Genomic DNA, 26872 nt, shown 5'->3' on the forward strand with positions numbered 1-26872 from the left:
TATCAGAGTCCAAGGCAATGGCCAGTCTTTCTTACTGACATTCCTATCCCTAAATACATTTTCACCCCAGAGATCATCTCCCTTACTCATCTCTCATCCCAGGCAACGCAACTTTGTGGGACTCCAACTCCTGCTTGTTAGCTCAAGCCAAAAGGAATAACTATCAACTAAGAATAAATACTAATTAACCTGAATCTTTCATCATATCGTGATCTGAACCAGATGCTATATCTATCTTTAACTTTAGGCTGCTTTGAGATGCAACCTCTATCTGCAGCAGGCAAAAATAAGATTCCTTCTTTTGATAAAGTTAATTGTGGGCCTCAACAAGACACATTTCTTGGCAATACTGTGCTCTTATCTTTAAATGCTGTGAACTCACAAGGGTTTGAGAGGCCTTAAATCTTGAGCGCTTCCCATATGAGTTTTGTGATTGAGGGGAATTCAACCCAGGAACTTTCCCATGTCATGCTGGAAAAAGAGGTGCAGTGAAGACAGCTTTAACAGTGCACACAAGCGCTGAATAGAGGCTGTCTCTGAACACCCAGCCAAAGGCTGCACAAGAGCACAGCCGAGATTTAGCCCCCAAAACAGGGGACAACAGGATGAAAGCCATATGGTATCTTCTGTTGAGCTGGTTGAAATCAGTGGTGCTTTATATTGGTTTTAGTATCAGAGAAAGAATAATAGAGCAGGGTTAAAACCAAAGATTTATTTGCCAAAGTGCATCAACATTTTCAAAGCTGCTTTGTTTAGATTTTTTTTCATTTGTTGGAAGTAGCTCCAATGTTTTCTAAATTACTGAAAACCACTGTTAAAAAATTCCTGTAACAAAACTGTGTTTTTCATTATGACTGTTGGTACTTATGCAGACAATATACATAGAGAGAGGAAACTATACAAACCAGACTTACTGTAAAAGCCAAGACCTTCTATAAATGCAGCTATGTTCTCTTGCAGAAAAATAGGTTAGTTGGGGGGAAATATTTTTGGACTTCAAAAAACAGTGACAGGGATACCAAAGAATTCTTGGCAAAAGCTGTGCAAAGCCAAATTCTGCCCAGTTCCACCTCTCAGGTACCTTCTGTGCAACAGTCTAGGCTGGTAACTAGGATTAGCAATTTAATCTTCACACCACTTCAGCATGGACATGTAAGTTTCAACAAGCCTGCAGATGAAGCAATAAACATCAAGCCTCTACCATTTTAAAGTTGCATAAACAGTGTTTAAGTGGTTTAATAGTGGGGTTTGTTTGTACAGCAAAAATGTCATCACATAGAGCAATTCAGCAAGTCCAAAGATGTGTCCAGCAGTGCCAACTCCCCAGGTGCTGGCACACCTTTCCATCCACAGACCCTCTGCTGCAGATCACTAAGGGCCTCTTGGTCTGTAAGACACACATCTCACTTGTGAGGCCAGACATCACCCAAACCCTTGTTACGTGGCACACGAGGAACCGCTCCTGCGTCCCATGAAATAGACCTTGCTTTCCTAGAAGAAAGCCCTCAAATTTGTGCTAAAGGAACGAATGGCAGCTCCATCCTCCTGAAGAGCTGAAATGGCTAAAAACACTGAGGATGAAGTACTGTTCTACCTTCTTGATGAGTCCAACCATCACCTACCTCCTCTCTGTCTTGAAAGTCACCGTTTCCTATGGTAGTAAGGCACTAGTGAGCAGTGAGAACCACACGAGATAACCACAAGTTACCTGATTCTTACCAAAACTGATGGGAATTACATAACCAATGCTTTTTTGAGAACTCTGTCAAATTTAATGCCAAAATTGCCCTTAAGTCTTCTATTTAGGGTAGTGGCTGGCTGTAAATCTCTAAAGGTACATAGTCAAGTGGAAACACGGGCCAGAGTTTCAGCTACCTGAACAGTCCCAGGTGGTCAAGTGTATTTTAGGTACTGAAAACAACTTTTTAAAGTCTAGTCAAGATTCCTTTCCTTGAACTGAAGGTTCATAATGATGAGTCCCATAACCAAAACTGCCATCATAACAAACGCACAGGCATCTCCTTTCCTGGATGTGGGTGGTTTTGATGCCTGCACTGGTTATAAGCAGCAATGTACTAAGGGAGTACAAAACCATGAAATTTAGGAAGATGAGTAATGTATGAAGTGTGGAGGCAGTGAGAGATGATCCTCATATTATGTGCTTTTATTTAATAATTTATAAATAAGTATCAGCTTTCCCCAAACTGCCCCTCAGCCTAGCAATTACATGTTGGCTAATTTCTGGTTAGTGCTGTTCTTTTATAATAACAAACTGTTCCCAAAGCCTCACATACAGAGAATTAGACAATCAAAGTACTGTGTGCGATTTTCCACTTAATTCATTCAGTTAGCTGCAATTAAAACAATACAATTCAAGGCCTTGTGTGTTTCTCTGAAAAAATACAAAACTTTACTTGTTACTATTAATATATACAACCTACTAGAAAGAGTTAACAAAGCCCCTTTGTCTTCACTGTTGTAGTAGAGTAATTTTCTTATCCTTTTCTGTAGATGCCCTGGCAGTCATCAATATTTCTTTCAGTTGCTGTTCTTCAAAAGAGACACGCTTTTCATTCAACTGCACAGAAAAAAAAAGGAATCCAGTGGGACAAATTCTCTTGGTGAGCAGATCCACTATAGCTGCCTGGGAAGGAATCTAGGTGAAGGTGCAGGGCTTGCATTAAGGAGATGATCAAACCTATTTAGAAGGGAAGAGGCACCATTTTATCATGCAGTAATCAAATTTTTGTTAGATTTTACCTAGATATTTTACCTAAATATTTCATATTTCTAGAAAAGCAGTGTTTCATAGCTGCTGATCTCTGCTCACCCACTTTGTATAAATGACATACCAAGTTTCAGCATGACTATAGAATGTTTCCTTTGTTTGTTTCATGGAGCTTCACTAATGAAACCTAATGACAATCTAATTAACATTATACCAGATTTGTGGGTGCGAAAGAGGACAGAAGCTGTACCTGGCTCCACAAGAAAGCGATAAGCCACCCTATTAGAGCTGCTGTGACTGTCTCTCATACCACCAAGCTCCCCCAAAACCGGGCATTATTTCCATCAGTTATGAACATAGAGTGTGCAGTGCTCAGACAGCAGAAACATCCCTGCCTTCTGAGGATGCACCGTGTCGATCCGAGTCTCACAGTGCTTCCAGAGCTTCTGTGAGCAAGGTTTATCTCCACACTATTCTTGGTAGGAGACTATACTCCTGATGTGCTGGTCTTGGGTATGTTAATTCAGTATTTCAGCAGTGGTTCTTGACAGAGGCTTGATTCAACCTACTCCTGCAACAGAATAACAAAGCACTGATTTGGATCTGTACTCTTAATTACAACCCACCAATATAAATGAGCATTTCACTTAAGCTCAGTTCCTCAAGAAAGAACTATTGTCTGCTTTGATAAGATGGTATGAAATTTATCCAAACATTTATCAAACGATGTGAAATCTTATTGGAAAAATATGCTCTGAGATTTTGTGAATAAAGTCCCTCAGGATAAAGCAACACCAAAATACATGTCAGAGCAGTGAATCCCAAAGTCTGGTCCAAAGGGAATTCACAGCTCATCTAGTGCCCACTTTTATTCTTTTATTCCAGTACACAACAGCACAAAAAGGACAGGGCAAAATAAAGAACCAAAATCAGCATTTCTTTTCCAGAAAGGTAGACCTCTGCCAAACCCAGCTCCAAGAAACATTTTCCAGTATTTTTCTTCCTTCCAGTTACTGTTGTTTTACAAAGATATTACACAGTGATGAATAATAAAGAAGGCAATTCACTAAACAAAGTACCTATTCCAAAGTTATTTTTATTAAAAGAAATGCAAATACCATACTCATGGCATATGACTTTACACTTGAAGAATCTTGCAATTTGCATAAAATCTGGGTGAAAGAAATTTAGTTGAAAGACCACATCTCCAACTATTAATGAATATTCCCAGAAAATCTAACAAAAGAAAAAAAACCCAACCACCTCTGCTTGGCACGTTTTTTCCAAATGTGCTTTCTTAGCTTAGGTTGCTTTCATAGAGATAACACTGGCAGACGGCAACTGTATATGTTTTGTAATAAACATACTTTTGATATGGCATTTCAGGGCAATTGGATGAAAACTAAAAAAATTTTTATAAAGCTACATTTATCATCCATGTATATCAAGGATCATGTTATTACAATAAACTATGTAGAGTACAGCACTGTCCATGAAATCAGGGAGATATTTCATATCACTTTAATATGTTGACATTATCAACTGACCTATAAATACCAATAACATTTTCATTATCATCTACATTTAACCCTCTTTAAGCTTTCAAGTGCCCTTACGTCCAACACCCGAAAACATTCAATTCAATTCCACCAAGTAACTCCAAAAATCACATCAAGGAAGTTCTTTATTGGTTTCTTTCAATGACTTCCAGATTAAATCTGCTCTTCTATAATCATAGAAAAGGCTTTCTGTAAGTATCTAGTCTAAAAACACATGGTTGAAGTTAGATATTTTCCATGCTGCAACAACGGACCATGCAACTAGAAAATAGTTAATAACTCTCCTGATGACTCACATACTGAAATCAGTGCTGACTCTTAGTATCAGAAGAATGAAACCATATTTAAGAATTAAAATAAGATTGTGGAGCACGCAAAAGGATAGGTTTGGATCTGAAAGTATCTACCTTTTACCTACTCACCTTTCAGACACTTGGGCTTCATTAACTCCCAAGTATCACTGCAAGAACATGCACTATCAGTGCAGTGAGTGCATAAATGCCAGAATGCCAAGGTAAGGAAGAGGCAGACATGGTAAATCTGTTCACAGTAGTGTTCCCAGATTGGTGCTAAAATAAGAGTTAGGAGCTACATTCATTTCAAGTAAATATAAGATTATCTATACTCAGTTCAGGCCTTCTTTAGTCATCATCTACTTGGGAAGAAATTATAGCTTATATAGAACAGCATTCATTTTTCTCAGTGACAGAAAGTGAAAGTGAACATACTCTGGCCCTTCTCCAGTTCAGACCAAGGAGAGATCCATGCACAAATCCCTGAGGGTGACATCTACCCAGCCCAATACAGCTATACTTACCCATTCTGTAAGCTCCCAGATCAAAAGCAGTTGGCTCAAGCCTCTGGAATAACAAAGGTTTCACATCAAAATATTCTTCCAAATAGAAGTTGAGTATACAAATTTACCATCTCTCCTTGTGACAAAAGCTTTCATCCATAATGTTTGCTAGGAGACAAGACTTTTACCACACCAGAGTGCAAAGAAACTTATAGTGGCCTTTCAGGCCTGTGCATCTTGAATAGTTTCAGTTATGAATGGACAAGTGTTCTTCACACCTCCTAGAACAGGGAAACAAAGAAGAGAAAAAGAAATCCTGGAGTCTTCCAGAAACCCAGCATTTCCACCTAGCTTTCTATTCAAGTATTTCTACCCTTGGCTGTTGATACTAAACAAACCCATGGATACACTGAATAGCAATAGATCATAAGCAGCTAATAAAATTACACTGAGCTAGACATCACTACTGTATTGAACAAAACAGATTCTTCCTTCCACCAACAATGTCTAGAGCAGACAGAAGCACAAAAGCTGTGTGATGACATCAGGGAAGGCAAATGGGCAGGCCGTGGCAGCTGTATAAATTCTGTGGTTTGGTCCTGGAGTTTGTGGCTTCAGCCCCAGGTCCCAATTCCTTACCACAAACCACTAGAGATCTCTCTGAATAAATGCAGGGCCAGCTCCCTCTCAACGAGGCTCCATCCGATTTAAATATCATCCATGAAAAGGCCTGCAGCTGAAGCATCCTGCCATAGGCATGGCTACTCAGCACAGCTGTGGGCATGGCACAGCTGAGACCCTTTCAGCTTGATAACAGAAGAAAATGCCCTGAGCACTTTCCATCCCTGCAGGCTGCCTGCCTTCTTGGACAGCCCCTTGGGAACACAACTCAGCTGCCTTCTCAGAATCAGACACGGAGGACTGCAGATTAATTAATGCTGCCTGTATCCCAGGGACATCCTGGGGCCCTTAATCATGGTCCTTAGCCATGCTCCTCTAGGTACTTTCCATGCATTAGGCAAAAAGGCAGGCTCTGTATGTCAGGGCTCCTCCAAGAAAGGGCTGTCCACCTGCAGCAGTACCTGCAGAGCAGCAGCTTTTGAACCACTCCACAGTCTAGGATGCTATTCCCGATACCCAAACATAGCTAGCTCAGCCTCTTAATGTCAGTCTTTCTGAACTGTGGCAGTGAGGCAAATGTGCATGAGCACCAGTGGTCAGAGCCACCCAGGCACTCCAGCTGACACAGGCTATAGATGAAAGTCACACATGGGGCAGCCCCTGCTTTGCATTTTGGTGCAGATGTACACAGAGAAAGGAGTGAGGGCAGAGCTGAGACAGTGGGAAGCTTAGAGAGGAGGATGTCTTACTTAAAATCACTCTAAAGCACATTACAAATCTGTTAAATCATTGTGGCTTACCCTGTATTTCAGAGTAAATTAGTAACTTTTCAGAGGGAGTGAAGAAACTACCACTCCACTTTTAAATAATGAAAATGCTAAAAAACCTACACTTAACAGCTCTAAAACTGCAGCAAGTCACCCACCAACACCCACTCCTCTTGTCAGCAGGCTTTTTTCAGCTTTGCCTATTATTTGTGTCAAGTCAGAGATGTCTAATGTTTGCTGTGCTTATCTGCTCAACTTTCAGGAGCCCCAAATGTTACAATATGTACCTGTGCCACTGACCTTTTTCGCCACAGCATTTTGATCTAAATAAGTAAAAACTGCAGAGTTTCCAAAATCATTTGGATTCACTGCTCTGAGTGCATAGCTGTAAAAAATCTGCTTTAAGATTAACATCCAATTTTATTCGTGCCTGAGGCTTCACCACAGCATCTATTTTTGTAAGATTAACAGCAAGATCCCAGTTCTCCAGAAATGTAAAGAGTAACAGACAATTGTAAAAGGAAGATGATGTTTCCTAACCTGCTCTGCTCACATCCAAGAAGGTACGTTTTCGTAGCCCTTCCCACACTGGTGTAATTTCTATTTGCGATTTTGCACCCACAACATACAGCATGTGTATTAGTCCTTCTGCCTCCCATTAGCTGGAATGCAAACTGTGGGTGCCAAAAAATACTAACATAAATCTCACATGTGCAAATCATCCCCTGAAAGACAGCTTTTACTCTGGAGGAGTTAAGAAACAGCCATCTTCCAGTACCTTGCACAACAGGAGTTTGAATCATCTAACTTGAAAATACAAGTATAGAAAACGAGCACTTGATATTTTGGCCAATCCATTTGAAATGAGTATACATAAAAACACTTCTTTTTGGACATGGCAACCTGAGGACAAATTGAGGGTCATTTTTAACCTAAACATCAGAGGAGATGCTGGTTTAAATAGTGCCTTTGGTATCTGTCAATTAGAGCTATTGCATTGCTGTCAACTTGCACTCCTGCTTTAGTTCCAGCTTTGCTCCATCCTACACAGAACCGTACAAATCAATTGTCTCTTGAAAACTGGAAAGTGAAATTAATAAACTGTGAGAAAAGCTGATTCATAAAGCTGACACTCCTGTGCCCAACAACCCTGGGTTTCTCCCCTCCAGCTAGTGGCTTCAGATAGGCAGGCAAAGTGGTAAAAGATTATCAAATTGCAACTGTCATTCCTGACAAAATGCATCTCAATGCTGGAAGGAATTTTAGGTTTTAAGCTAAACCACCACCTCAAAGGGTTCCTCAGAGCCTGTCAATATCTGTACTTTGGATGGAAAGCTACCACTGAGCGCAGTGTGTCCAACATACAGAACCTGCCACAAAATGAAGTTCTTCATAAGAAAGCTCATCTCAGTCCTGGTTGGTAACAATAACAAGGAGACAAGATGAGACCATCAGTCTCAATTGTGAAGACAATGTTTTCCTCCCATATTATTCTGTCTGTCATGTTCCCTTCAGGTTCCAAAGGAATCCCTGTCTCATACATCATTATTTCCCACAAAGCCTGAAAGCCCTCAGGGGGGGTTTCTTCCTGCCCACTGTACCAGCCTTGAAGTCTGAGTACCTTCAGAACAGTGACAGAGGCCTCTGCCAGCAATAAAGGGGAACATCTGCATACCAATTAAACTGCTGAGCGCTGAAGAGTAAAAAAAGAAAAAAAAAAAGAGGGGGGGAAAAGCCTTGAAAGTAAATCTGAGCCAAGTTCTAATTAATGCCCTAGGCCCCGATTCACCACAGCACTTAGGCATGTAGTTAACTTTAAGCATGTATTTAGTTCCATTGAAGTCAAAAGACAGCATCGGAGAGGCAAACTACATTAGCACAATTTAATACTCTTTGGGCTAATTAATCAGCCATAAAAATTAACTATGAGAACTGTATTCCTTATTCCCCTCACTGTGGCATTTCCAGATGAAAATACTTGAATGTCGCTGGAATAAGCAAAAAAGCGCTACTTGTTTGGCTGTCATGGGGTGCTTGGTCCTACAGCTGTGAAGGCCAGTCCATAAGAACAGCTATAGGAACTGAGCTCTCTCCACATCACAGCCTACTGTCTGTATCTTCTATGTGGTGGCAGCTCGCAGACACAAAAAGCACAGCCCTTGTCCTGAGGAGCAGTAATTGAAGAAACAAAAAGAACTGGCAACAGAGAAGCAGAGCCACCAGGCAATGGATGGCACATCAGAGACTTCTTTCCTTTTCTCTGTAAAGAGGCATTTGCTCCCTGTAGCACATCAGTGTCAGCTGTGATTGAAGGTGGCAAAGGAAAGGCAGCAGACAGGGCTGGGTAAGCAAGGGAGGCTGAGGGCAGATGCAAGTTTCGAGACAGAGCAGGTGAGGTTGCCAAGGAGGCACCGTCAGGCAGAGCTGGGGTGAGGGGAACTGTGCTGGTATCTAAAGGCAAGGCAGACTGGAGTCTGGCCCAGCCCCAGTGTGGGCAAGGGCTAAACTCTCCTCCGTTTCAGTGCAGCAGGACTAAGCCCTGTAAAAAAGAAGCCCAGAGTGCAACCTCCACATAGCTGAATTGTTCCAGATACATCCAACCCTTTTCTTCACTTGGTAAGCCCAGCATGGTGAATGGCTGCCAACACTGCACCAACAACACGCAGGATAGATGTGGCCTAAACATGGGCTCCAAGGGTCAAATGTGACCAACTTCTGAGGTCCTGTTGACTTCAAAAAAGCATGTGTAAGAACCAACCATTCTGTAAATCAGAATGCAAGGATACAAGCTGGCTGATAAGGGCGTTCCTGCTACGGATTTCTGCCAAAATGAAGGCACAGAAAGTTTGCTGAGTATCATTAATGCTGTACATGGACCTATAAAAGCAAGAAAAATGAAAGCAGGGGACATAAACTCCTGGTTGACCATCCTTCTTTATCTCATCCATCATGAAAACAAAAAAGAACAAAAACAACCCTCCAAAAATTGGAACACCATGAGGATAAAAGAAAGTACCAGCACAGCTTTTCAGATTAACTTTGAATTTCCTTGCTTTCATTGGTTTAAGAGCTCTATTGTTACTCTCTTGGTTTCTTTAATTGCAGATACTAAAAATTCTTTTATCTTTCAAAGTCTTTAGAGTATGTTATATAATTACGTAATTAAAGCCTCTTTCAACTGGATATAATTTACTCTATAGTTTACAACAGCTGCACTAGAGCTATTACAGTTTATCATTTAAAAGCCTAATTAGAGGCTTCTTAATTAGTGGATCCTTCAGTCACTAGACTGTGACTGTGTAAAATATGCTCAGCAGCGATTGCATTTTACAAATCTACATGAAATGTTTGTGTGAAAACAGGGTGTGTACAAGTCCAAAAAGACAGTGCTTGTCCCTGCAGGTCAGCCCATCTGAGCATGCAGAGCTCCACACAACATCTCCACTCCCCTATCTCAGTGCCCCGTTGCTCCACACAGCCTTTCCCTCATGCATGTGTTGCTGGGAACTGCCAGCACCTCCCAAAACAAGACCCCAGCCTCCCTGAGCTGATGTGACTGTTGCCATGTTCAAACACGACCCAAAGAGACAATGGGGCTGTGCCCACTGACTGCCCAGGCCAGCTCTTACATGGTTCATCAAAAGCTTTCTCCAGCAAACTCAGCTCCTAGCTGCTGCTGCTCTCTCCCTCAGGAGCTCTGCTCCATGCTGGATTCTGCACACACTTGTTCTGTGCTGCCCAAAGTACTCGTATCACAAGAAGGAAGAAGAGGGTAAGAGCCTCTCATTTATAGCCACCAACACATATTTCTCATTAATCACCACCAAACTAGCAGTGGGTCACTGAGATTCTAAGTGCAATATTTGCCCAGAGAAAGGACTGTAACTCCATCCTCTCCCCTGGGTGGCACAATGCCAGGGAGCAGCTAAAGCAAATCTTAACAGGAATCACTCCCTCGAATGAGCCTCATACGAACTGGGGGCTCACAGGCCCTGCCGCTCAGTGAGCAAAGAGCTTGTCCAGACCATACTCTGGAGGACTGGTAGGGTTTTGTTCAGTTTTCTGCAGCTTGTAACACAGCAGCTGTGATATAGTGGGTCAGATTTGGTGCCTGCCAGCCTTTGGGAGTGTTGCTTTAAACAGTACAGTGACAAAATCATGAGTTCTTGTTGACTGCAGGATAATATAAATCAGCTATTGAAAACCTGTATCATTAGTGCTATTGCTTTCCAGTGGTAGATGGCGGCAGTAATGGATTGGCCTCTCCATCTCATCCTCCCACTGGAAAGCAACGTATACAAGACCAATCAATAACCTGATCTAAGTTACTTGTAGACATGTCAGGTGCAAATATCACCCTATCTCAAAAGGTTTTAAAGACCAGTTACTTTTGCAAAATTTAGGCCAGGCAACAAATTGCTTTGGATAACTTGTCATTATGGTGGAGAACAGCATAACCAGACCCACCCACACTGTTACACACGAGTTTTAAATAGACAGGAAGTAATTCTATTGTATGCATGTATTACTTTGTGGGGTCAACAGCTCAAGATGTTCCATTTGAAAAGCATTTTCTGGAACAGCCATATTGCTGAAGAGCCTGTTTGATGGGAAATAACTATACTATTTCATCATGGAATTTGCCACTAATTTCTACAGCTGAAATCCTAAAATACTTCCAAAAGCAATACCAAAATCCACGGTCATTACTAGGGCCAGAATTTTATCCTATTGTGTCATAACATATTACCCACTTAATGTAGTGTTGTCAAACCTGAAGTCAGTGGAAACTCTACAGGTCATAGCCTTGTTTCCCCATGGATCAGTGGAGAGGCTAGAAAGGGGTTTAAGGGCCTTCCCTACATAAATGTGGCATCACTTTGATGCCATTACTATGACTAAAGCATGTACATGTTTCTATCCCTGACCCCATCCCTTCCACCTGCACACACACACAGAGGGGATATGATCAAGTAGATTTTAAAGCAGGTCAGAGGCACAGATATTTCACAGTTATCATGTTACAGCCCCCAAGGATGTCCATGGACACACATGGAAGCGAATGCAAGTTGAGTCCTGGCTATATACTGAGTCCTGCTGTGACACTGACATCAGGACAGTCTTTTTGGGGGAGAAAACAAACACAGGCCAGGGCTTTCCGAAAGGTGAGCTGTCACCATCTGAAAACAAACTGCCTACAGATTTAACTGAGAACTTCACAGGGATATCCTATTTCTTTGAGCTGACCTTCTTAGAAAACTTTGTACTCTGAACTTCTGGAAATCCTTGCACCTTAAATCAAATACCCTTTTAAACAGGTCCTTGTACAACACTTAGATTCCATGGCCTGCATGGTACTGATACCGACATTCTTCAGTAAATTCAACAGCATCGGAAGTGATGTCATAAAAATGATTTCACCTGATTAATTTTGCATTGTCTTCTGTGACAAGAGCAGGAGAGGAAAAGGAAGGTGGTGGCTAGGTTCAGGTAGCCATAACCATAAAGCAGAGGAGCAGGCTGAAGACAGAGGAGGAAATAACATCATATCAATATGCTTTGTACTCAATTTGCCTGCTGGTCCAAGCAAGTACCATGAACTCCCTTCTCTTCACAGCAGGGCAGCCATGCTGCACCCCACCCTGGAAAAGCCTGGGAGAGCAGAGCACAGGACAGCCAGCAGCTTGGCAAGGCCAGGGACCCTCTGGAACAGGGAGCCTGCAGCAGATCCCACCAAGACAGCTCACCAGCCCAGCTCCCTCAGCACCAGGGCACCACGATGAGGAATCCAAGCACCTGCACCCAGCCCACAGCCATCCCAGCTACACAGGCTGGTAGCTGATGTGCTCCAGCCTCAGGGCTGCTGCCTGAACCTTTGGGGTCAGAATAAAGAAATGGATCTCTCTGGCAGTCAAGAGATCCCTTTTTATGGGGGCAGGATTATGGATTATCATTTTGTGTAGATCTCTTCTCTTCTCCACCCCCACAGCTTTTTTCTTCTTAAATAAATGAAAACATACCAGAAGAGCTCAGTGTCTTCTTTCAAGACTTCTCTATTTCACTAACTTGTTCCAACCTCCATCACAGCTCTTTCCTTGTCAGCAACTGTACCACTGCGCTATACCTCTGCCCACGCAGAAATGCACTGGCTGAAGGTATGAACTGGAATCTCTCCGTTAAAGGAACAAGCAGGCATCCCAGAGACTGACACAGCTGCTATTTGCATGTAAAAGAGGAAAAGAGGTGCATGACTGAGCCCAAATTAGCATGAGCAAAGCCTCCCACCGCATTTGCAAACTACAGCTTGCACAGTGGTGCTAATAGAGGTGCACACTTTCCTCACAAAGAAGGATTTCTACCTCAGCCATAAGGAAACTTGTATAACAGTGGTCCACAGAATTTAGCATGAACTTCTAAACCTGTATTTTTCTGAAATATACAGAGTGCTAGAAAAAAACAGTGGATGCAGGGTTTAATTTCATCTCCACTTCCAGCTTGATTCCTGAAACTGACTACCTCAGAGAGACATGTTTTGTAAGGCCTCCATCGCTTCTGTACCCCTAGATTTCTGAATGTCCAGAAATAGTCACAGCACTCAGTGCATCTAAAAATGAAAACCAAAATAAGCAGGGCAAATGCAGATCTAACGCTCTATTTCCATCTTTTGATAAAGGAGTACCATTCCTTTTCAATATCAGCTCTTTCAAAGGGATGCTCTTGGGATTCATTTATGTCTGCAAAGTCTTGCTGAAGACACACACTTCATAAACTATAAGATTTCCAGATTTTAGCACAGTCTTTGTCTCTCTGTCTGTGTACAGATACCTAAGCATCCATGTCTGTGCCTATGCCTATTGAGTCAGAAAAAGAGGATTAGATGTCTCAAGCAGACTGTTCAAGAAGTGCAATTTTATTGATCCCCCAAATGAAACTGCACTTTGAGGTGATGCAGAGAAGTTGTAGACTCTTTTTACTTTATCCTCATACTTTCATGGAAGCTGTTGGAACAATTCAGTGCCTCTGCTATTTCTGCTGTAGGTTTAGCTCATCTGAGAAACTAGAAAGAACAGTAAATGCAGACATTAATGGTAATAAAAATCAAAGCTAAGCCATACATGAAGAGAAACAAATTCCAAAATGAAAAATTCGATTACACAGTACCTGTCTCCTGTCTTGACTTCCTCATTATACGTAGAAATTAACCCTGTCATTAAGTACTTTGATCAGGCTGTACATAAACAGCTTATAATGGCATGAAATCTACCACAGCAAGCAGGCAAATGAACGAGTGGAGAAATACTGACATTTGGGGCTGCTGTCAGACATCAAGTGCTCCTACTCCCTCAGGGCCAAACTGCTAGAGTAAATGGGGTTACTCGGAGGATTAATTGTTCCCTCCTGGTTTGCACTACTTCCAGAAAGTTTCAGTAATAATATCCAAGAGGCTATCATTTGAGATCACTAGCACTGTTTTAAGACCTCTGAGAGATTTATAAACTGGGCTTTGTAACTGCTCTTTAGGCTAAAATTTGGTATAGAAATTCTCAGCACACAATTGACCTGAAGCAGTATCCCACCTTTTTAAAGTGTTCTGAGGTCAAAAGAGGAAAAACAGCATTTAAAGTAGGAATAGTCACTATCATCTATCTACCTAGAATTAATGCACGAGAGGAGACATGCCCATGGTCAAACTGGTCCAGGTTTGCATTGCTCAGAAATGAGGTATGGCACCATTTCACACACTCCAGCTCCAAGTATTTGTCACTTACATTTGGAGAATTTCCTTATAGTAATGCCTATTATAAGCAAGACTTCTGGGCAATTCAGAGTTTTTTTCTGGTTGGTTTGTTTATTTGTCAAGATTTTGGAGCAGAAGTTGCTTTCTTCTGGGATGCATTTAATGCAATGTAACTTTACTTACTCGTGATCCTTTCTAAATTCCTTGCACACACAGACTGCCATGCGATCAGAGGCGGTCAGGCCAACGGGGTCTCTCCCCAGCTGTGTCCCTGGTTTGCCATCTCAGAGCCTAGTTTTCACGCAGCTGTGTTTCCTGCTGGCTCTTCCCACCTCTTTGCTCAGAAGACCTTCAGCATGGAGACAAGCCGTGAGGGTGCCCAGGTACAACATCTGCCCCTGAGCACTGCCTGGGGGCACTGCACTGCATTTCAAAAGTACAGCTCAGATGCTCTCTGCTTTCCTAGGTTAGCTGTGGTGATTTACTGAGGACAGTAGGCACAGACATAAGGGAGGAATCTTGATCCAAAAGAGGCAGTTTTCCACTGTCTTCAAGATGGCCAAGATTTTACCTTTAACAACCTAATAAAAGCTTGGAAAAACACTGAGCAACCGCACATATTATTTGTTTCTGCATATATTGCTAAACATATTTCAGAGCAGACATTTTATTACTCCTAAAAGCACTAAAGCCCAGTATTTCCCTCACTTATCATAACCCATTCTCTTATCCCATTGCTACAATCAGCCCCAGGATGTTATCGAAATACATTGTTCGACACAGCTATAACCACAACTCAGACAAACTCAGCCATAGACCAAAACATCTGAGCCAAAACAGCACAGGCACCATTGAACTTCCCAGAATACTGCTCTTAATCTGTAAAGCTGCATAGCTGTGCTTACTCATGCCCCACATACCAGTTGTGTGCCCACAAAAATGCTTCTTTCCAGATCCCCAAATACTCAGGCACTCCCTTCTGTACAGTCAAGCAGAGAGTGCAACCATGCCACACCAACATGGGTATACACAGAAGATATCACAGTAAGACACTGTGCAAGAGGTGGAGTTATCTGAAGGCAGCGTTTTTACATTTGCTCTAATTGACCAGCCCAGTTGTAGCACATGTGTAGTCCCTGGTAATAAAGCAAATAAGCCATTTATTTTGACTTTGCAATTCCTGTTCCAAATAATTTACTTGAATATTGCTGGGTATTTTGCCTACATTAAAAGCTGTAGTAAGGGCGTACCTAAAATTTCTAGCAAACCTAGCAATCCAGGCTGCAAATGCACATTCTGTATACCAACTACCAACTACTAGCATTATCATTTGATATTTTTAAAATACGCCAGCTTCCCTTGTAAAAACAATTCACTATTAATATCAATTTTACGTAACTAGCAGCATGCCAGGGATTTCTCACAGATCCCATCCCTTAAGAATCCCCAGAATTCAGCAAGGTGATCAAATCTCATATGCGAAGTCTTCCAGTGATTACTCTCTTCAATTCACCTCTTCAGTGCTCTGGAGTTTGCTTCTGTTCCCACAGAGCATCCAGCCTTCCTGTGGGATGCAGAGAAGATTAAGGGCTCCACTCCTAACTGAGCAAGACATTTTTAAGCATGTCTTCTCTGTAAGTGCATGTGTTGGTTTAGTAATCAATGACATCCCCTAAAAGTACAGTCAATCAAGTTTTACACACTTCTCTGAATAGCTGATGCATAAACTAGGAAAATGCACTGGCACAGCTTTGGAGCTGCTCTAGAGAAACTCACAAATAATGTACTTTGGCACTGAAACATATCAGTCAGGAAAAGTATAAACAAGAGGAGCAGGAGCAGCTACAGTGGCACTGCTTTTCAAAACACACTCAATGGCTGTTGGGAGGCAAGGCTGAGCCTTCTGTTAGGTTTAAAACTGAACTTGGGAAGGAAAGCACCTGCACAGGGATGCAGATGAGTCACAGAAGATATGTGAGAAGCTGACCTACCTAAAATCTTTCAGGGGCTGGTGAAAATTGTAGTCAAGATCAAGTTTTATTAAACGGGTTTTTTTACTAAATCTGTGTTCCTGGCTTTACACAGGACTTAAAGTAGGGTGGTAACTTCATTCTATTAGTAACAAATCCCAGCCAATGAGAACAGCACATATTCCCAAAGCCAGCTGGACAGTGGGGCCTCCTGAGAGGTAAAGCCTGGGGCCAGTCCCACAGATGTAACCAGGATACCAGCACCTGCAGTGGCTATTGAAGCTAATGGGAATTGCTGTACTCAGCACCACTGATGTCTGGTGTCCAAGAGAGGAATTTGTGATTTTTCATGAGCTTATTGATTAGAGACGGAGTCTGTCACAAAGACACACCTTTGAAAGGAATTGAAGTTTTCAGCCCTTGTGTAGATGCGCACCCATGGGCTTCATTCTACAAGATGAGGTTTGAATCCCAGCCACATATCTGAGAAGTCAGTATCTCAGTACACTTGCTGTGTGTTCATCAGGGAAAATCTTCTCAAACAGCTGCAATTAAACTCAGGTCACACAGGAGGAGAGCCTTGCTTTGGTACATCCAAGTCCTCCTGACAGCAGGCTGGGGCTTATGGGTGGAAGAACATAGGTCTACTGGAAAGCATGCTAAATGCAACTGCCTTCAGGATGTGATAAATGTCAGGAAGGCAGTACACAAAGCATTTCCAGACTTGAGTCAGAGAACAAAAGTGTGAAGTGTGTACCTTAGTACAAGGTCTAACTCACTTTCACATCCACAGGCCCCAGAGATGCTGCCAGGTAAAGAGCATGAGTCATGGGTGTGTACAATACCCCTTCTCAGCAGTCTTTATCCATCACTCTGCCATTGCTCCTCTGCTAAACAGCCAGAAGGTCATGGAGAAATATTACGTCCACATTTTATCTACACACACTTTACAGAGACTGAATTCTAAAGAAAACAGAAAGGAAAATATAACCACTTTCAGAGGCCTCTCCCTGGGACAGAAGTTCTCACTTCTTCATGAGAAGCATCGTGGTGCACCTGCCACAACTGCTTCCATTCAGAGCCATCTCTGTTGAGGTGCCTACTCAAGATGCAGGAATCCTATGGAAACAGGCCTCGGTTGCCCTTCCATTTTCCCTGCAGCCTGCATCTGCATTCAGACTCCATGTAACTTCTGAATGCTGGCTAGGAAAGGCTGATAATGACATACCACAGGTTTCTTAACAAAGTAAGACAATCCTGCCTTTTGGAAGCCTCGCTATGTTCTTTTGATCCAAACAGACATTATTGCTAGTAGCATGGAGTAGATCTTCAGCAACTGTAAATGGACAGTGACATGCTGAATTTCTTGGATTATCAGTTATTTACACCACCCAAAGATCCTGCATACCATCCAAACCATTGTTCTGCATGTTATGCACTCTCTTCCCCAACGAGGTTAGGTATCTGGACTGCGAGAACAGTCAATAGGAATTGAGATGATTTTAAACTGGGCATCTCGGCTTCCAAGTAGTAAAAATGATTTGTATAAAACTGCTTGGGCACTTGGTTCTCAAATAGGAAGCCTAGAAGAAACTAAGGACTTTGCTGATCTGAAATTGTTAGTGCTTGGCATTTAAAAAAGCTCTTCAGAATGCACCTGACAAATTACTTCATCAAGATTTGGGGGGACTGATGGGAATGCTTTTCACATAGTTGTTAGAACAGAAGTGCTCACAATTTTCCTAGGAAATATGTCAAAATTAATCAAATAATTCCAGGAGCAGAAGAACGCTGCAGCCAGGTTCCTTATTCATCTGTGTCCAAAGGCTGGACTCTTCCTTGGTATGAAGAAGGCACAAGCCATGGCTGACATTTCCCTGTACCTGAGACTGGCATGATATCTCTCTCCCAAGTGCCTCTTTCTACAGCCTCTCCTCAGCACATCTGTGTTTTCTTCCCCTCCCCCACATATATAATTTAATTGAATTTGGTCAAAAAGATATTTTCAACCACCTGTCAAATTTGGATTACACTAGTCAGGATATCCAAAGTTACACTCGAAGAAGGACATGCACCAGAGGCCAGATTTTAGTGGCACGCTGAAAACTCCCCAAAATGTTCAGCACCCGCATTGGTGGAAGCCTGAAGAAGAGCTTCATTACACCTCCACAGTACTAAGTGCTCCGGGGTCGGACCCCACAGAAAGGAGCACAGTCCTGGAAAATCCTGTGCCCTAGAGACTGCCTGAGCCCCATCCCAGCAGTCCAGAGCAGCTGAATACTCCAAACGCAGCTACTCCAAGCAGCAGTTGAGGAATAAACACCCCGTGGAGGCCCACCGCTCACTGCAGCAATGGGCTGGAAGCAAGGCACAGGGAACTTTCACGTGTACAAAGGTGGGGAAGGCAGTATGCAGAACCCACCTACCTGAGAGAAGATTAAATCTTATCCAACTTCCTCCGGACAGCCAAGCTTCCCCCATACAGCCAGCACAGTAAATGAGATTGCAATGTGGGCAAGCAGGAGGCCAGACACAAGTCCAGAAGCAAGGGGGTTTAGCTCTTACTGAGCAGCTTGATAGCAGAAGTGCCATGGTCATTCTTTCTAATTTCAGAGACCTTTTAAATAAAGTTCCACTCCAGAAGCCAAGCATGAAAGGAGAGGAATGAAAACTCTTTGATAGATAAGATATTACAAGAGACTGTCAGAAGCTTGCTAGGAGAATGAAGTAACACTCTGGATACTGTCATTGAAAACAATAATGAAAGAGTACACCATTTTCTTAACTGAAGTACTATCAAATCTATGTTACTGCCACACAACATATTTTTCGTCCAAAGGTGCCAATTTCAAGCTATGACTATTGATCTCTATCTAACACTCAAAATTAACTGCACTACTAAGGAAAAGTGGCACCAAATCGTTTGAGAACATCAAACAGTAAAAAGCCAATGGGGTCAAATCAAGGTCAGAATTTGATGAGTAGGGTGTCAGAAATTTAATCCATTTTGTCTAAGATAATGTATAGAGCCCGTATTGGGGCGCTTTTTTCCCCTTTCTTTTCTGTAATTTTTTTTAAGCTAGCTTCTCTCAAAAATATCACAAAACCAGACCTCAACTTTTTTTTTATGAACTTTTTTCCATGACTGGAGAGAGAAAAGATTAAATGGACTGCAACACAGATGGCAATTATGCCTCTGTTTATTTCCTAATGAGTCACAAGATTATTTTTTGCCTTCTGCCACATCATTTCAGAATACAAGAAAACCTTATCTTGAAGGAGACTTGAGGAGACAAAATAACACTGTTAAAAGTTCCAGTCCAGCAAGAGACTGAAGTGTATTTAAAAAAAACAAACCAAAAAAAGACCAAACAAAAAAAAAACCCACCCCAAAACTTTAACCACAAGTGAAGTCCCATTCACTTAAATTCAGAAATGATGGGTAAATCTGTTCCACCAACTGGTGAATGTGGTGGCTATCAAGTTCATTAGTGGTCTCATGACAAAATATTCAACAGCTCTCATAGTGACACATTGCATGTACCACTCAGCATTTGGAGAAAGTTAATTCCCTAACTGTGGCTAGAGAAGACTTCTCCTCTGCCCCCTAATAGAGCCATCTGTGCCCTGTAACTGCTTCCCATGTCACCTCGCCCGTCCCGGATATTCCCCAGCCTCGGAGAGCTGACAGAACTCCCTTCCAGCCTGAGAGCCAAGCCCAGAGAGCCCACACTGGAGGCAGCACAGCCATGAGCACACTGACCCAGCACTGCTAGGGCTTCAAACTTGGCTGGGGCCACTTGCTTGTGAAATCCAGGCCGAGTAACCAATTTCATAGTGGCAACACCATCTGCTTCTCATATCACAGTCTAGTAATTAGCACGCTCTTGAAAAGAAGCATGAGAGATGTAGTCATCAGTTCAAACCCTTGTCTCTCACCTCAAGAAATGCCTTAACCACAGGGTTCTGGATAGGGGGACTCCCCTCTAAACCTGCTGAAATCTTGCAACAAAAATTCAGACTTTGATCCTAAGAGGGCTGAATCCTCAGCCTAGTGATTAAGACACATGGCTGAAAGAGAAGAATCCTTTATCTGAGAACTTTTCATATGTTTTAGGCAGTAACTGGGGGTGGATAATATGAATTTGGATCTTGTCAGGAAGAGTCTGAGTGTGACCTCCCACCTCCTACCAGAATACACAATATGCAAAAGAGGATCCATTTTAAAGGGAGAGCAAGACATACGCTCCTTTCTGGAACAGCACTACCTCCGTGCTGGAACACGCTTTCTGCAGTAGTAGGTAAAGACACCCCTACTCAGGAGATGGCTGGTGCTTCAGAAACACCCATGTCCTCAGGACATTTCTATTTCCTGGCTCTAGAGGTTCCCCTTCAGTGTCTGGAGATTCCTGCCGGCTTTGGTGAGCCTCAGGCTTATCTATCCCAAGGAAGTTCAAAGACAACACAACTGGTGTGGTAAAGACAGGGCACAGTTAGGTTGAATAATTTGTTACCTAAAAATGCTTCTGACAGATGGCAAGGCTGTTCTGGAACGCTGTGAACATAACAGATTTTGGGACAGGGTGCTGAAGAGAACTGATTTTAGTGAAAAGTTGGATTTTTATCAAAATGACCTTTTCCACTCCAAGTGCCTGCTTTGCATAGAAAATTGCAAAGAAAACTCCAAAATTTGATAAGAAATTGAACATCCCAGTGACTTAACTGGAGTTCCGGTTTGGTTGTCATTATCCTTCATGGCCCATTAGCTGCAACTGGACTCCAAGTCCAACATGCATCATTGCCAAATGTTCCCATGATGTATCACAAGAGCCCAAGAAAACAGAAAACCATCATTCACATTAAGAAAAGCTCAGAGTTTAAGGAAGAGAAGAGACCATTTGCCCCAAATACTCGCAAGTTCCTTAATCTGACCTCGAAACCAGTTGCTTCTACCTTGCTTTTTTCCCCTCCTCTCAAAAAACCTGCAATATTCACAATCCATTTTAATCACCAAGGTATTTTCAGGCTGTATTCCTAAAGAAATGAGGCTCAGTTGTTGGCACTGTTGTCCATTTATCTGTCTGATGGTCAGTTCTGTGTCCCTTCCCTTCCTGTCTCCTCAACGCCTTCAGAAACTACCCGACAGACAGGGAAGGGGGAAGGAGCTGTGAGTGCTGGGTGGGAAGAGTAGATATAAAAATCCTTAGTTCTGTTTTGATACTTTGCAACCACAGCTCAGATCTACACAGTAGATCAGCAAGTCTCTGAGGTTTGAGAGGAAACACTGCCAAAAGATGGTATTTCTTTCCCCTCAAAAAAAAAGTTGAAACAGTTTATTACTAGGTGTTGTATCGCATCTGAAACTTTCAGTTTCAGTACTTTTGTGACGTATATACCAAGTGGAGAAGGATCTTACTAAAACCTTCCAGGATGAAAACCCTCATGCTAGCCAGTCTAGACATTCTCTAGCAAATACAAAAGTGGGATTAGATGGTGCTGCTATTCTGACCCCAAATAAAAATTAATTAATATAAATTACTTAAATAATAAAAATTAATAAGAAGAAAAAAACAACCAGGTGAGCATTAGCTAAAACAAAGTTTAGTTTGAGATGGTGAAATGCTACAATATACCTTAATAGTAGGAGGTAAATCCATTAAAATACCAAGCACTTTCTAAAGCATGTATTAAAGTATACATTTGTCTTGGTTATGTAGAAACTTTTTTGTAAGAAAGAACATAATTTTTTAAACTAGAGTGGAAAGCAGACTCATTGGCTTCTATTTGGTACTTAGCTTTCTACATATCTGGCTATTAAATTAAAAGGTTACTGAATTTTTAGTGTCTACTTAATCTCTTGGCTTACTTTAGACTCCTCTTCTAAAAAGTTTCATTTAAGTGAGATGAAAATCATTGATTTCTGATGCTTCACTCCATATCCAGGAAACAGAATCATAGAGCATGAAGAAATGCTTGAGTTAAATTATACACACCTGTTTCTCCAAGAAAAGGTTTTCTATGTGTGCTGGAACGTACTTTTTTCCAACACCTGGTAATTCTTGTGGTTTCTACATACATATTCCACAGAAGAGGCAAAGCTTACTGGTGTACAGCATTACTTCTGTACAATGCTGTATGTTTGCAATTAGGCACTCCCACAGTGATTTCCATATCTAGCCACTTGCTCTTCTTATTTCTTGATAAGTGATGGCCTTATCAGGAAGTCGGGGGCGAGTCTATTACTGCTTTGAGTAAACAGCCTAAAGGTCATTTTAGATGTTGGCTTTGACACTCTTGGTTCAGTAGACACCCACCATGGCTGTCACCAGTATGCTGAGTTACCCTCATGGAAAAATAGCCTCTCAGTGGGTCCTGTCTTCTCTTCAAAAGAAGAGACCACCAGTGAGCACTTAATGATGAAATGAGGAAAATTCTATCAAATTCCCCTCAAAGATACTTGACAGAGGCATTTGGTCTGAGGTCAGGATTCAGGTGTTGGAGGTCTGCTAAGATTAGGGGAATGTCCTCGAGTTAATGGGGTCTCTGAGTCCCTGTGTGTCCCAATGGGTGCCACAGTTCCAGCCAGTGCTTAAGGACCAGTTAAAGGAGGTTTCCCCAAGAAGAACTGACAGAAGCAGAAGACATCCCAGATAAACAGGCACAGACTTTAGCAGGTGTGGCTATGTATTCTAGAATGACGGGTAAAACCCATGGCTCACACAGCACTCCGTCTTGAGGTGTCCACCTGCACAGCTGTCACACACCTCACTGCCCTCCAATCCAGCCTTCTGCAAGTACCATTTCTATCCTGCTCCCACAAGACTGAGCAGTAGAACAGTAGAAGGCACAGCTTTGCTGAAATAGATGAATCCACTGCCAGAGTGTGTTGGCAGCACACACCACCACTGTGCCTCCATCAGTAAAAGGTCGTTCCAACACTACACTCCTGGCCACCTTCTCCCACACACTCTTCAGCATGAAAGCAGAAGAACCCAGCAGACAGGTTTAAAGATACTATCATCCTGCAAAAGAAGAGTTGCATGACTAGAGATAAGATCCAGAGCAAAGGCCAAAGCACCCACAGGGCTGATATAGCAATATGCCTTGTATTGACAACTCTACAGACTGAGCTATGCATATTCCACAAGGGACACCACCACCCAAGGCAGAATCCAAAGTTCACTACAGAGTAACTCCTGAAGACTTTTCAGGAAACTTCCCACAAACAAAAGTAATTTTCTTCTCAAAATTAGGTATTTCAGGCTCCTAGGCTCTCATTTTAGGCACTTGAAGATAAAGTATTTCGAAAGACTACGGAACAGGTGAGTCTCACTGAAGTCCCACATAAAGAGTTACTGTGGATTCAGGCCCCCAGGATGCTATTCTGGTACTGCCTGGCACTTCATCTCTCTCCCCTCACACCAGCATGCAGACAACTTAGTAGCAAGGCATCTCAGACACTTCTCCCCAGACTGAACACAGCACCTCCAATAACTGAGGCACAGTGTCAAATCAATCATCCTGCTGGACCATACTGTCTGTGTCCACTTTACAAAAGTGGAAAAGGTACAGCACAGTCCACTCCCCCTCATCCGGCTAGAGACAGGTCTGAGGCTCTCCTAAAAAGTGAGGGGACAGGTTGTACTGACACATCATCTCCTTTTTTCTGTAAAGAAATGTACATGCTAATACATGTGTTGTTAAATTTCTATATGAAGTGCACCTTGTGTCATCTTTGCCTCACTTCTGTGCAGCTAAAAGAGAGAAGAGAGAAACCAGAACCATGACAAACAGCTATGGAAGACAGCAAATACATGTGTGTTCTTCCAAGATGATGCTGTCTTTTCAGAGCCAGACACTCAGGTTACTGCATCTACCAGCCCTTTTGCTTCAAGACATGCATAACAGTAGCTACCAGGACATCCTGTTCTTTTCCACCGTGCCTTGTGAAATCCAGCTGTAGCCACTGTGACCTCTGGCACTGCCCTCACAACCAGCACAGGCTGTTCTGCTGCCCTTAGAGATGAAACTTCTGGTTTTTAGAAGTGATTCCTAGCACAATTCACTCTGAAAGGCATTATCATGCAGGAGCTAATAGACAAAAACTCATGAGGACACATCCCATTGCTCTTTTTCCCTCCCTTCCCTCCACAACAAACATGGCTTCAGAGACCTCTGCAAAAGCAGTCAAGCCCGACTTCCACAGAGCCCTGCACGGTATTGTATAGGCACAGTCAGAGCTGCTTTCTCCAGACACGGGGCTCCATTTTCTAGTACATAATTTTCACTTTGCGCTAAACAGACAACAGAGTGTGAAAACTCCCTTTTTTTGGGTTTGACATTATCGTACAGACAAGAAAACCATCTGCAGTTTTCAGCTTCAGCTTTTGCTCCAAGTTGGGATCTTTCTGTTACTTTTCCCAATACATTTTCGAGCCCAGACACTAATTCAGTCTACTCCCTACTTCAGCTGCTCTCCCACTCTGTGAGCAATGTCTGCTTTCTAGCACGATGCAGGAGTCACTAAACAGCACCTGAGTAGGGTGCTTATAATCCCAGGATGCCATACCACAAAGTAGGCTCCTTGAATCCAGTACTTACCCCAAAAGGGCATGAGCTTGCCAGCTGCATGGCCCAGCACTGCTCACTCGTGAAGGGTAGAATAGCACAGGTGGAACTTCACTGCAGTCCAATATCACAACCTGTCATATCTTCCTTGCTAAAGGAATCTGGGTAAAGAAAACACAAGCTGTATTTAAGCAATAATACCTTCTGGGAATGTCTAGCAACAAGTGCTCTGACGAACGAGCTGTGCCTCTGGCCCTTACCCTCAGCACTCAACAGTTCTCAGGCTGATTTAAAATAGCTGACTTAAAAGTCATAATTGCTATTCTCAACAGTAAAATACAAAATTTTTTTTAATGTACCTTTTAACATGCTGCAAAGTTAAACATTGCTTGCATGTTGCCATGGATATAATTTCATGTTTATAAGACTGGTCTTTCCTGGCAGCTAAATGCTGGCATGGGAACAAATAGCAGAAAAGGGTTTTGTTTGGCATTTTGCTTTGTTTAGGATAGCGGCTAGCTACTTTTCTTATTAACGAGCTTTTGATTTTACTGGAGTTTCTCTAGGAAGAGTTCACCTCGTTGGCATTGAACATGTCACAACCGATCCTCCAGTCTGTGTGAGAAGAGCCCTGACCTCTGTGGCACCACTCATGAGAATCAGGGTATAGGGTCAAGACTAAGTACGTTTACATATCTGCCATGGCTGATATCAGACAGGATACAGTGCATGGAAACATCCTTCATCTCTGCTTGCTTCATCTCTCAACACAAAGAGCAGGGGTTGAGCTAGAACTAACTTTTATTCAGAATAAAAACATGATCAATTCTGACTAAAATAAGGTACCAAATTCAGGTTTTCATTTGAGGAGACAAGCGGTTTCATTCCATGGGTCCCAGGAAGAATCTCCAAAATGGAATTGCTAAATTCGTTACAACTTCGAATCAGCTGCATTCATGCAGAAAGGCTAATGGAGCAAGAATAAAACCCAGGCTGACAAGAAGGTGTTACCAGTTCAGAATACCAAGTCTAATTGCCTCCATCCATACCTAATGACTCGTGGCCACATCTATTTCAAAGAGTGTATGTGTATCTCTAGCCCTGCTGGATGACTTATGTGGCAGAAGTCACCTGGTCTTCAGTGGGACAACATTTCACCCCTCAGTGAATGAACCCAGGGATAACTTTTGCCGGCTGGTTGGTAACATGTAGGATTGTAGCAACTCAGCTGCTATTGCTAAGAGATCTGAAAATAAGAAGTAATTGCACAGACAAATCTGGGGATTACACCACACCATGTCTCTCCAAATCACGCAGCCAGAGTGTTTACCTCTGTCCGTGTGTTGCTGTCATGAAAAACTCTGTACCTATTTCAGTGTCAGAGATATATATCAGTCAAACCTGACTTCAGCTTTTGAAGTGGGTGGAGAGCAACACCGCCCCTCTTCTGTGCTGGAGTCTGCAACTAAACTGCATTTTACTCACAAACATATCTGTAGTTCTGCCGTGTTCTGACTTTTAAAAAAAATAATCTCATTGGACAGACACCACCAGCAAGTTTCTCCACTCTGTGGAGTGTCTTCACAGCCCTCCCACATAGTGAAAATGACTCAGACTAAACTACTAAATTTAGGGCATTGGTATTCTATGTGTTACGCTGGTGTTCATACAAGTAATGCCTTAAACAGTAAATTTCTGAATTAAGCATTCAGGCATCTCTTCTATGCTGCATTTGCCACTGAAACAGAATGGCAATGAAGGTGGGCTGAGGAGGAGGTTATTTGGATCATGATTTGGCTTGTGTTTTGGCTAGAGCTATATGGGAATTTGAATGAGGTTTGCATGCACTTTTAGAAGTATCTATTGACCCAATATCATGATGTTTGATCTCAAGTGATGAGATAGTGCAAGATTAGCTGCCCTTGGGAGATTCCCTTCATCTCAGGCAAGAGACAGCAGGCTTTGACTCACAAATGGGGAGGATTTCTCTTGGGATGACTAGACCAATTCCCACTCCTCAGCATCCAACTCACCCATCTTTCTGATGTTCCCCTCCTGCAAGGATGGTTCATGAAGCAGCTGCTGAGCTGCTGGTTGCAAATCCATGCAGTCAATTAGATCAGTA

At 42.4% G+C, this 26872-nt stretch overlaps 1 long non-coding RNA gene across 14 annotated transcripts in view; it reads right to left on the reverse strand.

Annotated features, from left to right (window-relative positions):
* The window catches only part of LOC125329492, a 144416-nt gene that overhangs the window by 84529 nt on the left and 33015 nt on the right, over nucleotides 1-26872 (reverse strand). For 7 of the 14 annotated variants that reach the window (XR_007205172.1, XR_007205166.1, XR_007205173.1 and 4 more), the window contains 3 exons: nucleotides 24781-24908; nucleotides 5105-5364; nucleotides 698-3299 (listed from right to left, as the gene is read on the reverse strand). This is a non-coding gene — a long non-coding RNA (uncharacterized LOC125329492). Of the gene's footprint in view, nucleotides 1-697; nucleotides 3300-4709; nucleotides 4857-5104; nucleotides 5365-24780; nucleotides 24909-26872 lie in introns of those variants that run through there. The other 7 variants (XR_007205169.1, XR_007205167.1, XR_007205163.1 and 4 more) reach the window with 5 other exon arrangements.

The sequence above is a fragment of the Corvus hawaiiensis genome, chromosome 8 (genome assembly GCF_020740725.1).
Source record: "Corvus hawaiiensis isolate bCorHaw1 chromosome 8, bCorHaw1.pri.cur, whole genome shotgun sequence".
In the NCBI taxonomy this organism is placed as follows: Eukaryota; Metazoa; Chordata; class Aves; order Passeriformes; family Corvidae; genus Corvus; species Corvus hawaiiensis.